Source organism: Octopus bimaculoides, chromosome 2 (assembly GCF_046866305.1).
Source record: "Octopus bimaculoides isolate indiv1 chromosome 2, ASM4686630v1, whole genome shotgun sequence".
NCBI lineage: Eukaryota > Metazoa > Mollusca > Cephalopoda > Octopoda > Octopodidae > Octopus > Octopus bimaculoides.
The window spans coordinates 14,159,080-14,174,176 of NC_142929.1; positions in this window are offsets into that span (position 1 = coordinate 14,159,080).

Sequence of the window (15,097 nt, forward strand, 5' to 3'; positions counted from 1 at the left end):
AGTTTAAGACCTGAGTAGTGATTCTTCAAGTAATAGATATACAGACAACAGATTGATACATACTTACATACATACATACATATATAAATATACATACTCAAACACATACACAAACTGACACACACACTCACAGATGTGTGTGTATATATATATATATATATATATATACATATACACACACATTAACAAACTCACACAGATGAAGATATATTATATATATTATATTATATATATTATAAATAAATATATATATATATATATATATATATATATATATATATATATATATATATATGTATATATATATATATATGTATGTATATATATATATATATGTATATATATATATATATATATATATATATATATATATATATATATATATATATATATATATATATATATATATATATATATATACGATGTGTATGTTTGAGTATACACACAACATCATCATCATGAAGACTATTGTCTCCTTCATCATTTTAACATCAACTTTTCCATGCTTGTAAAAGTCAGATGAAATTCATTGAAGCAGATATTTTCTATGGCTGGACGCCCGGCCTGTTACCAAGCTTCCACCTGTTTCCAAGCAACAGAATATTTCTCTACGGTCAAACATGCTTTCACAGAACACTGAAAATAAACAAAACTTCTTCTGTGACAGAGATGCTTCATAAGAATTGTCACATAATGTTAGAACAAAAAAACACAAACATATGGAAGACAACAGGCTTCTTTCAGTTTCTGTGTACCAAATCCACTCACAAGATTTTGTTTGGCTCAGGGCTATAGTAGAAGATTCTTGCCCAAGCTGCTAAGCAGTGGCACTAAACTCAAGACCACATGATTAGGAATTAAGCCTTTTACTCATCTTTATACACCTGTGTGCTATCATGTATACATAATATGATACAATATGATATGATATACATACAGTCCTGCATACATGCATACGTACATACATACATACATACATACATACATACATGATGGACTCTCCTGTCATTAGATGACGTATGAGGGTCTGACAATTTCTTACTGAGCAACCACAAATGATTTGTTTGTAGTGATCAAATGTTTGTGTATGCATAAGCTCGCTCCCTCCTTCAAATTGACATTACCTGTAGAGGTGCAATGGTTGCCACATGTCAGATGCCGAAGTGATCACAGAGCAATGTAAAATGAAGTGCTTTGCTCAAGGACACAATGCAATGCCCTGTCTGGGAATCGAACCCACGATTTCGCAATCATGAGTGCAACACCCTAACCACTGAGCCATGTGCCTTCACATACATACATACATACATTATACATACATTCGTATATACATACACAGACTCACACATACATACATATATATGTACATACATATATACATACACACATATATATGTACAGATACGTACATAGATACATACTTCATCATCATCATCATTTAATGTCCACTCTCCATACTGGGATGGGTTGGACGGTTTGACTGAAACCTGGTAAGCTAGGGGGCTGCACCAGATTCCGATCTCATTTGGCAAGAATTCTATGGCTGGATGCCTGTCCTAACACCAACCACTCCAAGAATGTAATGGGTGTTTTTACGTGCCAATGATGACCTGACACCGGCATTGGCCATGACTACAGTCTCACTTGGTTTGACAAGTCTACTACACAAGCATGGTATATTACCAAAGGTCTTTGTCACCTGTCACTGACTCCATGAGGCCCAACACTCAAATGGCACAGGTGTTAGTCAGACAGCACTGGCATTGACCATGACTACAAATTCACTCGGTTTGACAGGTCTTCACAAGCACAGCATATCACCCAACTATTGAAGGATGCTTTTAACAGCCCAGTTACACAACACCGGTATCAGCCACAATTCCAATCTCATTTGGCTTGACAGGTCTTTTAAAGCACAGCATATCTCCAATGTTTGTATACACATAAGCTCGCTCCCTCAATCAAATCCACATTACCTGTACAGGTTGCTTGTCATTGCCTCTGTGAGGCCCAATATTTGAAGAACATGCTTCATCACCTGGTCCTATGTCTTCCTGGGTTTACCTCTTCCACAGGTTCCCTCCACCGTTAGAATGTGACACTTCTTCACACAGTTGTCCTCGTCCATACATGTCACATGACCATACCAGCACAGTCATCTCTCTTGCACATCACATCTGATGCAACTTATGTCCAACTTTTCTCTCAAGATGCTGACACTCTGCCGTGCATGCATGCTGACATTACACATCCAGTGGAGCATACTAGCTCCATTTCTCACGAGCTTATGCATGTCCTCAGCAGTCACAGCCCATGTTTCACTGCCATGTAGCATGGATGTTCACACACAGGCATCACACAGTCTGCCTTCCACTCTGAGCAAGTGGCCCTTTGTTACCAGCAGAGGTAGGAGCTCTCTGAACTTTGCTCTACCTATTCTTATTCTAGCAGCTATGCCCTCAGAGCATTCCCTGACCCCCACTACTGATTTGGTCACCTAGGTGACAGAAGCTATCACCTGCTTCTAGCTTTTTCCACTGGCGTGTGACGGAATCTGTTTTCTGTACATTTTTGGCATTCATTATACCTGTGCATCTTCTACAACCAAAAAGTACACACACACACACACACACATACATACGAACATACACACACTCACACATACATACATACATAATATTCTGATCATCTTAAAATGCCTCAGAACCAATACAATTAAACCAAATCGAAATTTGTGATTTTTGTTGTTTTTTTTGTTCTGCATTATATTTCAACAACAATTTCTCCAGAATTAAAGAAACTATATAAAATTCACTAAGTGCCAAATATTTCAGGACTGTCAATAATATAATATCTAAGACAGTAAAGAAGAAAAAAAAATATCTATATATTCACAGCATCAAAAGAGAAAGAAAAAAATAGAGATATTTCAAGAAATATCATTGAAATGCTAACAGTTAATATTTCTTTAAATTCATTTCTGTTACTCTAAATACACCCACACATATGAATGAATCTTTCATTCCATAAAAGTATGATTAATCATTTTGCAGAAGAATATGTGTAGCAGACATTTTCAATAAACTAACTGATCCAAGAAAGTATTAGATAAACCATTAATAGCTTGGAATTATACAGCTGAATAGAATATTACACTCCTATTTCTTAATGTTTCCTTCAAATTATTCATCATTTTTTTTAACATTTCTAAAAAATTTTTTTGATATTTTTTTTGTTAATAACTATTAGCAGACGGTATCAGAGTGCATGAGAGTTTTTTCTTTCTTTTTCTAAGCATTAACGAACTAAAATATCCCATTGCTTCTGGAATGATGCATTCTTATGGTTTCCAACTTAGATTCCATCCCTCAGTGTTCATACAACTCTAATAGTTATTTGTCTCACCCATGACACATCATCGTCATCATCATCATCATCATCATCATCATCATCATCATCATCGTCATCATCATCATCGTCATCATCATCATCATCATCATCATTATCATCATCATCATCATCATCACCATCATCATCATCGTCATTGTCATCATTTAACATCCATTTTCCATGCTGACATGAGCTGGACAGTTTGGCAGTATGTTATCGACTTAATCCATTTGTCTGTCCTTGTTTGTCCCCTCTATGTTTAGCCCCTTGTGGGCAATAAAGAAATAAGAAACATTAGCACACTGGGCGAAATGCTTAGCGGTACTTCGTCTGCCGTTACATTCCGAGTTCAAACTCCGCCAAGGTCGACTTTGCCTTCCATCCTTTCAGGGTCAATTAAATAAGTACCAGCTATGCACTGGGGTCGATGTAACCGACTTAATCTCTTTGTCTATCCTTGTTTGTCCCCTCTGTGTTTAGCCCCTTGTGGGCAATAAAGAAATAAATATTAGAATGCAATGCAGCACTCTAATAAAATGCATATCAGTTTATCCAATGCATCTAATATTCAAAGAATGTGATTTATATTTATCTTTACAAAGTGCAGTATCTTCATATCATGCATCTAACGCTCACAGAATGTGAATTACCATATATGGGTGTTTAAAAGATACACATGCATATTAGATGCACCCCAGTTACAGCAGTGCATTATTCAGGAATAAAGTTTTTTTAGTGCATTGACCCTTTTAACATTTAAATCAGCCGTATTCAACCCCTAATTTTCTACTCGTTTTATGTTCTAACAGACTAGATATGGCCTTTCACACCTACCCTACAATGCCATTCACAGCATAAACAATCACATCAGTGAAATCTCAAAGCTACAGTTTAATGAATGCTTAATTAAAAGTAATGTGAATGAATATATAGTACATTTGGCAGAGTAATCTAAATGCTAAAGGGTTAAAACTTTCAGAAGGTCCAACTTCATGTGTAGGGCTTGGGTTGATTTTTCAGGCACTTATTTAGTAAAAAACTGCATCTTATCTACCATCAAATATGACTTATTCATCTCTGTAAAGTGCATCTTTTTAATGCACGACATCTAATACTCGTACAATGTGAACTTTCTTCTTCACAGTGTCTGTATGTAGTTGGACAGTCCAAACCAAGAGGACTTGTGTTTCTTGTTTTCTTTATTAACATGGGACACTGTAAAACACCGCAAAACAAGACCATGTGCAGACAATTTGCCGATAGACCATTCCCACATGACCTCAGACTCAACATGGAGACCTACATCAAGTGTCTGGAGGAGTTTCTGCTGCCCTTTCGTCAAGAGGGTGGCTGCTAGAACACCTTATGTCTGGCAACAGGACTTAGCATCATACCACACAATTGTCCTGTCTGTAAGTTGTCTGTCAGCCAATCTTCTGTCGGCCAACTGTCTGTCGATGAATTGTCTGTCTACCAAACAAGACATGAACCACTGACCATTCTACCAGGAGTCTACTTAGCCAGCAATATCTGTAGCTACATTATTGATTGTCAGAAATTACACAACACATCTGAATAGTATAAAGCAATCCAACTTTATTTTGTTTCTTTGTAAAGTCTTTGTTCTTTTCTGTTAAACATTTTCAGTAAGATGACAAATTTTGCTGTTTTTCTCTTTCAATTTTCTTTTTGTTATCTCTTCTGTTAATGTGCACCACCAGAAGATTTAATCTCTTTTCTTGCCACAGTGATGTCTAAACTCTTTCCACAAACAGGTACACAAAGTCATTTCAGTACAACGATGCATGGAGATATTGAAGTTATAATACTATCATTAAAAGTTTTAAATCTTTTTACTTCATAACTATATTTTATTGTGAGCCACAAAGCTCCTGAAAAACATTTTTTAAGCTTCTTATAATTTTCTATTGGAAGATAAGAAATTGATGCAGAAATTTTTTTTAAGGATGATAAAGTATAGATCTAGTAAACATACACTGTCTTGTACATTAAAGGAAACTGAATAAATATTGTATTATTTTTAATCCTTAACTATATACATACAGGCATACATTCACACACAAACACACACACACACACACATTCATACCTGCATAGAGAAATACATACATATATATATATATATATATATATATATATATATATATATATATATATGTATGCATACACACACACACACACACACACACACACACACACACACACACACATACATACATACAAATACATATATATGTATATAACCCATGGCAGCATGGAAAACGGACGTTAAATGATGAAGATGATAATGATAGTGCCACTCCCTAACAGTTGAGGGAACCCGTGGAAGAGGTAGGCCCAGGAAGACCTGGGCTGAAGTGGTGAGGCAAGACCTTCGAACATTGGGCCTCACCGAGGCAATGACTACTGACCGAGACCTTTGGAAATGTGCTGTGCATGAGAAGACCCGGCAAGCCAAGTGAGATCATTGCCAGTGCCCCTGGACTGGCTTTTGTGCGGGTGGCACATAAGATGTACCATCCTGAGCGTGACCGTTGCCAGTCCCGCCTGACTGGCCTTGTAGGGTTTTCGAGCGAGATCGTTGTCAGTGCCCCTGGACTGGCTCTTGTGCGGGTGGCACATAAAAGACACCATTTCGAGCGTGGCCGTTTTCGTGCGGGTGACACGTAAAAGCACCCACTACACTCTCTGAGTGGTTGGTGTTAGGAAGGGCATCCAGCTGTAGAAACTCTGCCAAATTAAATTGGAGCCTGGTGTAGCCATCTGGTTGCACCAGTCCTCAGTCAAATCATCCAACCCATGCTAGCATGGAAAGCGGACGTTAAACGATAATGATGATGATGATGATATGTGTGTGTGTGTGTGTGTGTGTATACACACACACATATATATATATATATATGTATATATATATATATACATGTGTGTATACACATGCACAAACACATACACACACTCATGTATATGTGTGCGTATAGCTATAGACACAATGGGAAAAACACTATTCAATAACAAAGCAGGGAGTAATTTTTTTTTTCATTGTAGAAGCTGACACTTCACATCTGATTATTTGAATTTCAGTTTTCTGCTCATCAGATCGGACAGTGCAGTGTAAGTGATCAGTTATTTAGAATATATAGCATAGGGAACAGAGAAAAGCTTCTGGGTAAGAGAAGCAGGTAGAAAATGAACAAGAAAAAAAAAGATCTGTGCATTTTGTCATAATGAGGGAAAAAAAGCATGAAGGATGTTTTCTGTTGGAATTGGAATTAAAACTAAAAATCTGAGAGTGAGTTGATAAACTGTGAATTTGTAAAATTGCAAATTGCACATATGTAAACAAATATAGGTTTTTTTACATTATTTACATTTGATGGATATTTGTCCTCATCTTGTTTATTGTTAACACAACATTTCGGCTGATATACCCTTCAGCCTTCATCAGGTGTCTTGGGGGAAATTTCTGTACGGGCATATGGTGTATTGGTTAAGAGCGCGGGTTACTAATCCCAAGATTCCAAGTTTGATTCCAAGCAGTGATGATGATGATGATGATGATGATGATGACAAGGACAACGACGACGACGACGACGACGATGACGACGATGACGACGACGATGACGAAAAATACCTTAGGAATGAGAACCCAGGTTTGAAATTTCCTCAAGACACCTGATGAATGCTTGAGAATATATCAACTGAAATGTTGTGTTAACAACAAACAAGATGAGGACAAATATCCGTCAAATGTAAACAATGCAAATAATGTACATAATTTCTCATCTCTTAACTATAGAACTGTAAATATAGGTTTGTTTTTGAAGAATTGAAATGCATTGAAGAACAAGTAGAAAGATAAATTATTTTTCAACACGTAAATACTGGACAGTAAATATACAGTAATATTTCTTAGTAACGTTAATTTATACCAGAAACAATATAATGAATATAATAAAAATTGACAATTTCTTAAATCTTGTATTTATTTTGTAAACAAATAATAAAATATTACATAAGCATTCTATAAGCATTTTATAATGTTTCTTTCTTTTCTGTTGGAATTGGAATTAAAACTAAATATCTGAGAGCTGCGTACTGGCAGCTGATGACTTGTGGACTGGCACCGGTCCACAGACCACCACTTTGAGTAGCACTGCTTTAAATCACACCCTATTGTTTTAAAACATGAAAAATACATTGAATGGTATAGTTTGAGACACAGTACCAGAAAGAAAGAATAATCGGCATTAATATCCACAAATAAACCACAATTTCATGTCAATCACACACCAAGGTAACTAATCAAATAAGAAAAAAAAAAAAAGAAATATAAAGAACAAAAAATATTTAAAAAAGGATGTAGTTGTGGTCTGAGAGACGTGGCACCAGCAAAACGTTCTTGAATAAGGTTATACACCCTGATGAATAAATTATTCAGAGAAACCTCTTCTTCTGCATAAAAGACAATAGTTAAACCTGTATTTATATATTTAATGCAGTTAATAATAGAAAATATTATGAGACAAGGAAAGAGTAATATTATCATGCACTAAACATTTCTATTTTCCTACAACAACAGATGTACACTTTCCTTATTACCTTGACAAATACTCTTAATGCATTGTCTTGTTGATGAGGCAACAATAAGACTGAAACATGTCCAGAGTCAATGCAGGTCTATAAAGAGACAAAGCTAATCCCTGATTAAGAGAAGATTTTCTCTCCCTGTTCCTTCACTGTATAAATATTTCTGGTTTGGTTTATAATGCTCTCTGCATTAAATGTTTGCATTAACTTAACTACAAATTATGAATATAATTGCAAAGATAGGCTTTAAGTCAAAATGGAAATAAGGAAGTGTGAAAATAATTTTATAAGAATCATAAGATAAGATCCTGAATCCAAGGAAAATGGAGGTTGTTTGTTTCAGCAAAAGTTAGTCCATAAAAATTTGTAGATAAATAAAAAGTAGATTGCAAACAGAGCCAAAATTAAACCTTGGGAGGATTGGGACACTTCAAGTTTGGCTGGCTCCTGACATTAATTGTAAGGAAAAATCATCTTTAACTGATCAAGAAAGGCAGGAGTAAAAAAAAAATGGTTTTAAAGATGGAGTATACTAACCTACTGCTGGATACATCTTGCTTCATGCTAGAAGATTCATAATCATCATCATCATCGTCGTTTAACGTCCGCTTTCCATGCTAGCATGGGTTGGACGATATGACAGAGGACTGGTGAACCAGATGACTACACCAGACTCCAATCTGATCTGGCAGAGTTTCTACAGCTGGATGCCCTTCCTAACGCCAACCACTCCAAGAGTGTAGTGGGTGCTTTTACGTGCCACCAGCACGAGGGCCAGTCAGGAGGTACTGGCAATGGCCACGCTCAAAATGGTGTATTTTACGTGCCACCTGCACGGGAGCCAGTCCAGTGGCACTGGCGACGACCTCACTCGAATGATTTTCTAACGTGCCACCAGCACAAGTGCTAGAAGGCAACGCTGGTAACAATTACGCTCAAATAGTGCTATTTACAGGCCACTAGCACGGAAGCCAGACAGCTGCTCTAACAATGAACATGCTCAACAGTGCTGTTAGTGCTCCACTGGCACAGTGCCAGTCATTGTCTGGTTATATTTTGGATACTGTCATGCTAACTTCATGCTAATCAAGTGCTCCGTAAGTTTTTAACAGTAGAGTAGATTGAAGCAATATGAAGTAAAATCTCTTGCTTAGGGATACAATATACCTCTCAGACCAAGGAACAAGCCAATAACCTTATGATCAAGAGCCCAATTGTCTAACCCCAAGGCCATGTGCTTTCTTGAGGAAAGTGGAGCAAAGAACTTCAAAGTTTTAATTTATTGAAGTTCATTAGATATAAAATGCAAGAAATCCAGTTGAGAAAGGTGCTTGATCTTGACAGTGCAGAGACAACTTTGAGCATGTTTCAGTCTTATTTGATCTTTTCAGCAAATTTCCCCTACATTTCGTGATCAGAATGAATTATTAAGCTAATGATTCTTTTGCCTCCATATGGGTATAATTTAATTAAATGAAAATTCATGGTTCGTTACATCAAATATATTAGCACTGACTTTACCATTGAAAGACATAATCTTGTTGAATTTCTTTCTTTGCTTCAGTAAATACCATCATGGGTTTCATTTATTTTACAACCTTTCCCAGGTAATTTTAAAATCAATGGTTGTTAATTTTAATGAATTTACAAACAATATAACTAAAGTTTTAAATGCTTCCTTAATTTTTCATTAATAAACATTATCTTATTTTGAAAACAAATTGGTTACATTTATATTTTTTTTTCTTAATGAAATCACAAATTTTGAATTGGAAATCTTTGTTCACTGATTTTGTTAGTTTCTTTTTAGTTTAAAATTTTATTGATTTTTACTAAATATAAGTATCAATGTTTGTCGTCTATCAGTATAAATTTTTTCTGTTTTTCACTTTACAAATCAGTTTTCTACATGATTTTGCTTATATTTTAGTTTATAATCAATGCCTCTTAGTGTACAAGTAATTAAACATTATTTTTATTCAGTATTTTGGAAGAAAAAACTAAAAACTGTCTAATTAACTAAACAACTTGAATTTAAATGACAAATAAATATATCATCTCTTCAGAATTTGTAGATGACAAATAATACCTTATCTCATGACAGAAGTGTAAACAAACTAAAATTATTAATTTAATGTCATATATCTTACAGTTTTAGAATTGGAAAGAATTTTTGTAAATGGATTCAGTTAACTTTATCTTTAAAATTTCATAATCCACAGCAATTTATTTTTAAAAGTAAAATACCACATGCAAATTATCAGAAGACAACTAACCTTGATGAGTTCTTTTCATTCATTTAACTTAAATAAATTTCAAAAGAGGTCTTACACTGCAAAAGTTTGAGTTTGGAAATCATTTGTAGATACAACAATACTCTGCATGCATGCGCGTGTGTGTGTGTGTGTGTGTGTGTGTTTTAATACATATAAAATACACATAGTATGTATGTATCGATATATATATATATGTATGTATCGATATATATATATATATATATATATATATATATATATATATATATATATATATATACAAGAATAAGGGCAGAGAATCATCAATTAATAATAGAATTAATAATTAACAATTTTGCCAAGTAGTTCAGTATGAAAAAAACCTTTATCGGTAGAACTATTTATCATCATAAATATACACTTTAGAGAAAAATTTGTAGTTTGGAATCAGTAGTTCTTTGACTGCTATTTCTGAATTTTCAGTATGTTGGAGAAGCAACTCAATTGCTAATCCCTGTATATTTATGATGATAAATAGTTCTACCGATAAAGGTTTTTTTCATACTGAACTACTTGGCAAAATTGTTAATTATTAATTCTATTATTAATTGACGATTCTCTGCCCTTATTCTTGTATATTTTATATTTGATATCTCTAAGTTAGATGGTTAAACCGTAAATCCTTCCACACGGGACTTTTTCATACGGGGCTATTTGTGACGCACATGGAATAGATTTCTTTGAGGTGAGGTGCCTGAACTCGCTAGCCGATGAATTCGTAAGTGCCTTTCTTATCGTTGATTTTTGGTGTCGCATGGCCAAAAATTACCGTGAATTTTTTTAGAGACACTTTCAAATTTATCAGAATATTTGGGCTGAAGATTGGAATAGTGAAATTTCCATTCACTTAACCATGAAACGATTCGTATCCAATTAACTAAAGGCTTGGTTTGTTTACGCTTTTCCCTCCGGTTTTTTGTTCTATGTGTGCCATAAATATCGCCATCCACTTTAGAGAAAAATTTGTAGTTTGGAATAAGTAGTTCTTTGACTGCTATTTCTGAATTTTCAGTATGTTGGAGAAGCAACTCAATTGCTAATCCCTGTATATTTATGATGATAAATAGTTATATATATATATATATATATATATGTATATATATATATGTCCAAGGCTGACAGTAATTTGCTAGTTGGCAGATCGTGAATTCCATGTTTTCCAACACAAATTTCTTCCAATGAGGACACTGACTAAACATCTCTATTTTTGTACAGCTGCTTGTCTATAGTTTTAGAGTCTTAATTTTTTCACTCAACCTGTCGTGGACATAACTGGTACTGGTCTAAGGGAGGTAACTCTGCCTCACCCAGTGCTTTGCCAGTAAAACTCCATTTATAAATGTCTTGTTTAGAAAATTAACTGACCATGACATTTTCTTCCCTCCAGTGGTAGAGAAGTTATGTGCCTCTGGTCATTTCAGTCTGATTAGTCTCCTATATGGCTAAGTGCTTTATAGATGCGAAATCAGTGGTCACTCTCTGAACAGCCATAACAAACAACCATCTAAGTATATATATATATAACAACAACTTTATATATATATATATATATATATATATAGGAAATGGAAAACAAAACTATAAATTAAAGAAGTATAAATTGAATTTAATTTAAATATTCTATACAAACACCTACCTAAATTGTTATATATATATAAAAATATATATATATATATATATATATATATATATAAATACACACACACACACATATATGTGTATATATGTATACACACACATATATATATTTACATATATATCTATTTATCTATCTATCTATCTATCTATCTATCTATATATATATATATATATATATATATGAGACTCTGTATCCATATGTGGTGTGTATGTGTTTATGTGTATAACCCATGCTAGTATGGAAAATGGATGTTTAAAAAATGATGATGATGACAAATGCCATGCAAATATTAATCTGAAAAAAAACTTATAACTAAACAAGATTATCTGAACATATCATTCTTTCAGAAGATGATCAAACTGAAGTAGATTTATTTTAGTTTTATTCATCCTTTTACTTCCTACATAACCTCATTATATCTTTTCACCTTATATTTGTTTTGTTCCATTTAATTCAATTCCTGTTACTAAACTGCGACCATGCACCCTTCCCTCAAGTCTAAAATACTTTCATGACAGATATTCCCATAATCTACCATTCTTATAACAATAAACCAAATCCAATGGGATTATGTTTTTATCTTTTCTTATTCCTTAGGGAGCTGAGCAAATAAATTAAAACTCTAAGTCTATAGACAAACAGCTGCACAAAAAGTTTTAGGATTATATAAAAGTTATTATATTGTGATTTTAGGAGGGAAGCTAAAATATTACCTGGTAAATATTAAATGTGTTGAAACATAAGTATTCCTTTCAACAAAATCATTAAAATTATAGATAATTTGTGCTAGTTTGGAAAAAAACAGACATTAAAGGAACCTGAAGCGAAGGCACATGGCTTAATGATTAGGCTGTTTCTCAACCAGGGTTCTGCAAAAGGTTCCTAGGGGTTCCACGTGAAAGAGTCAGATAAGCTAATGCTAATTTCATGATTGTAATATTACTATACATGCACAACATATTATTGGTTATTATAGTATTGTAATATTGTAAAATTATGTTAGCAAAAAGATATAACAACCATTGAGGATATATTTAGTGATGTATTAATTCTTTCTTAAACCAGTTATTTATATATACATATATATATATATTCTTAAAATTAATATAGGGTAGGAAAAATTATAGAAATTTTTTCTACCAGTGGCCTATAATGTATACAAAGTCAATAGACATATTTTTCATACAAAAATCAGTGGACATTTATACACAAAAGAGGTGAGCCTTAACAGGTTGATTTACATACTAGAAGGAACAGTCAAAAAATTCCAAACCACAGTTAAGAGCAATTTCGAAGGGAATGAAAAATAAAAGCATTTACCATGTTTTACAGCCAGACCTTAGGTTTTGAACTTTAATTGGCAAATAAAATAATTTGCAAGGTGAGGTTCTCATCAGTGGATATGCCAAAACATCAACATATAAATTAGAGACAAAATAACGATTGTCTCATCCTTATATATTATAATTTTTCCTACCCTATATTAATTCTGGGTAAATGTCTTCTTTCTATCCTAGAAACTTGGTAGACAGAAAGTAAAAAGATGCGTACTGTATGTATTTATGTCTGCACCTACATGTGTGCGCATGTGAATGTGTGTGTATGTGCATGTGTGTGTTTGTGTGTTTGTGTGTGTGTGTGTTTGTGCAAGTGGGTGTCTATGTGTATGTGTGTGTATATATGTATGTGTGTGTATGTGCATGTGTGTGAGAGTGTGTGTGTATATATATACTTATATGTGTGTGTGTATGTGCATGTGTGTGAATGTGTGTGTGTTTATGTGTATGTGTGTGTATATATATGCATGTGTGTGAGTGTGTGTGTGTATACTTATACGTGTGTGTGTATGTGCATGTGTGTGAATGTGTGTGCGTGTGTGTTTATGTGTATGTGTGTGTATATATATGCATGTGTGTGAGTGTGCGTGTGTGTGTGTATACTTATATATGTATGTGTGTATATGTGCATGTGTACGTGTGTGAATGTGTGTATGTGTGCATGTGTGTGTGTGCATGTGTCTTCATTATGACATGATGTACTAATTGTAAACGAACATCACCATTATATAAACGATACCATTTGCTCGCAATCTTCTGTGAAAAAAATGTCCAGGCTAGGAAAAAATTTTGCTTTGCTTGAAAAACTGGTGAAGGTTGGCGAACATCCAAATGTAGTTAATATGCTTCATTGAATTTCCTCTGACCCCTGCAAGAATGCAAAAATAGACATTAAAAGAATTGTTGTAATACTGATGTGTTTATTCTCCTAAAATGTAACATATTAAGGTTGGCCCAAAAGTTCATTCCATTTTTGAGGGAAAATAAAAAGCAACTTTTAAACAAAAAGCAATTTGAAAGATAAGGAAATAATTTTATTCCCAAATGCAGGATAATGCTAATAATATAGCATGAACAGGATAAACTACCCATATTTATATGTATATATATATATATATATATATATATATATATATATATATATAACTTTTATAAGTAATATTCTAAAAGAATATGTAACTGAACTTATATTGAGTACTCTATTATTTTGAGCAAATAAATATAAAGAATATTATTGATAAGTTTATGAATTTATTAATAATATAAAAACACACACATATATATATATATATATATGTATATATATATATATATATATATATATATATATATATATATATATACATATATATATGCAGGCTTCAGCATATATGTAATGATTGACTACCAGGCCGCTAGTGATGATGCTACACACCATACTAATCGTGTCTGTTGGACATGTTGAAGGGAGTGTGATTCAGCAGGAGGACTTAAACGACACACAAAGGTACATGGAGCCCAATTACAACAGCAGCCAGCTATTGCCAGTAAAGGTTTTGGATGCCAACTCTGTGCAAGACATTGTAGATCTTTAGCAGGGCTAAAAAGTTACATTCGATCACAGCACCATTAAGTTAAGCTTCGTGCAATGGCCATACTCGATAACGAGGGGGAAGCCATCATGTGTGTTTGTCCCCCTACTATCTCTTGTCAACTGATGTTGGTGTGTTTATATCCTTGTAACTTAGTGGTTTGGCAAAATCGACTGATAGAATAAGTACTAGGATTACAAAGAATAAATCCTTGAGTTGATTTCCTCAACTGAAACCTTTTAAGGTGGTGCTCCAGCA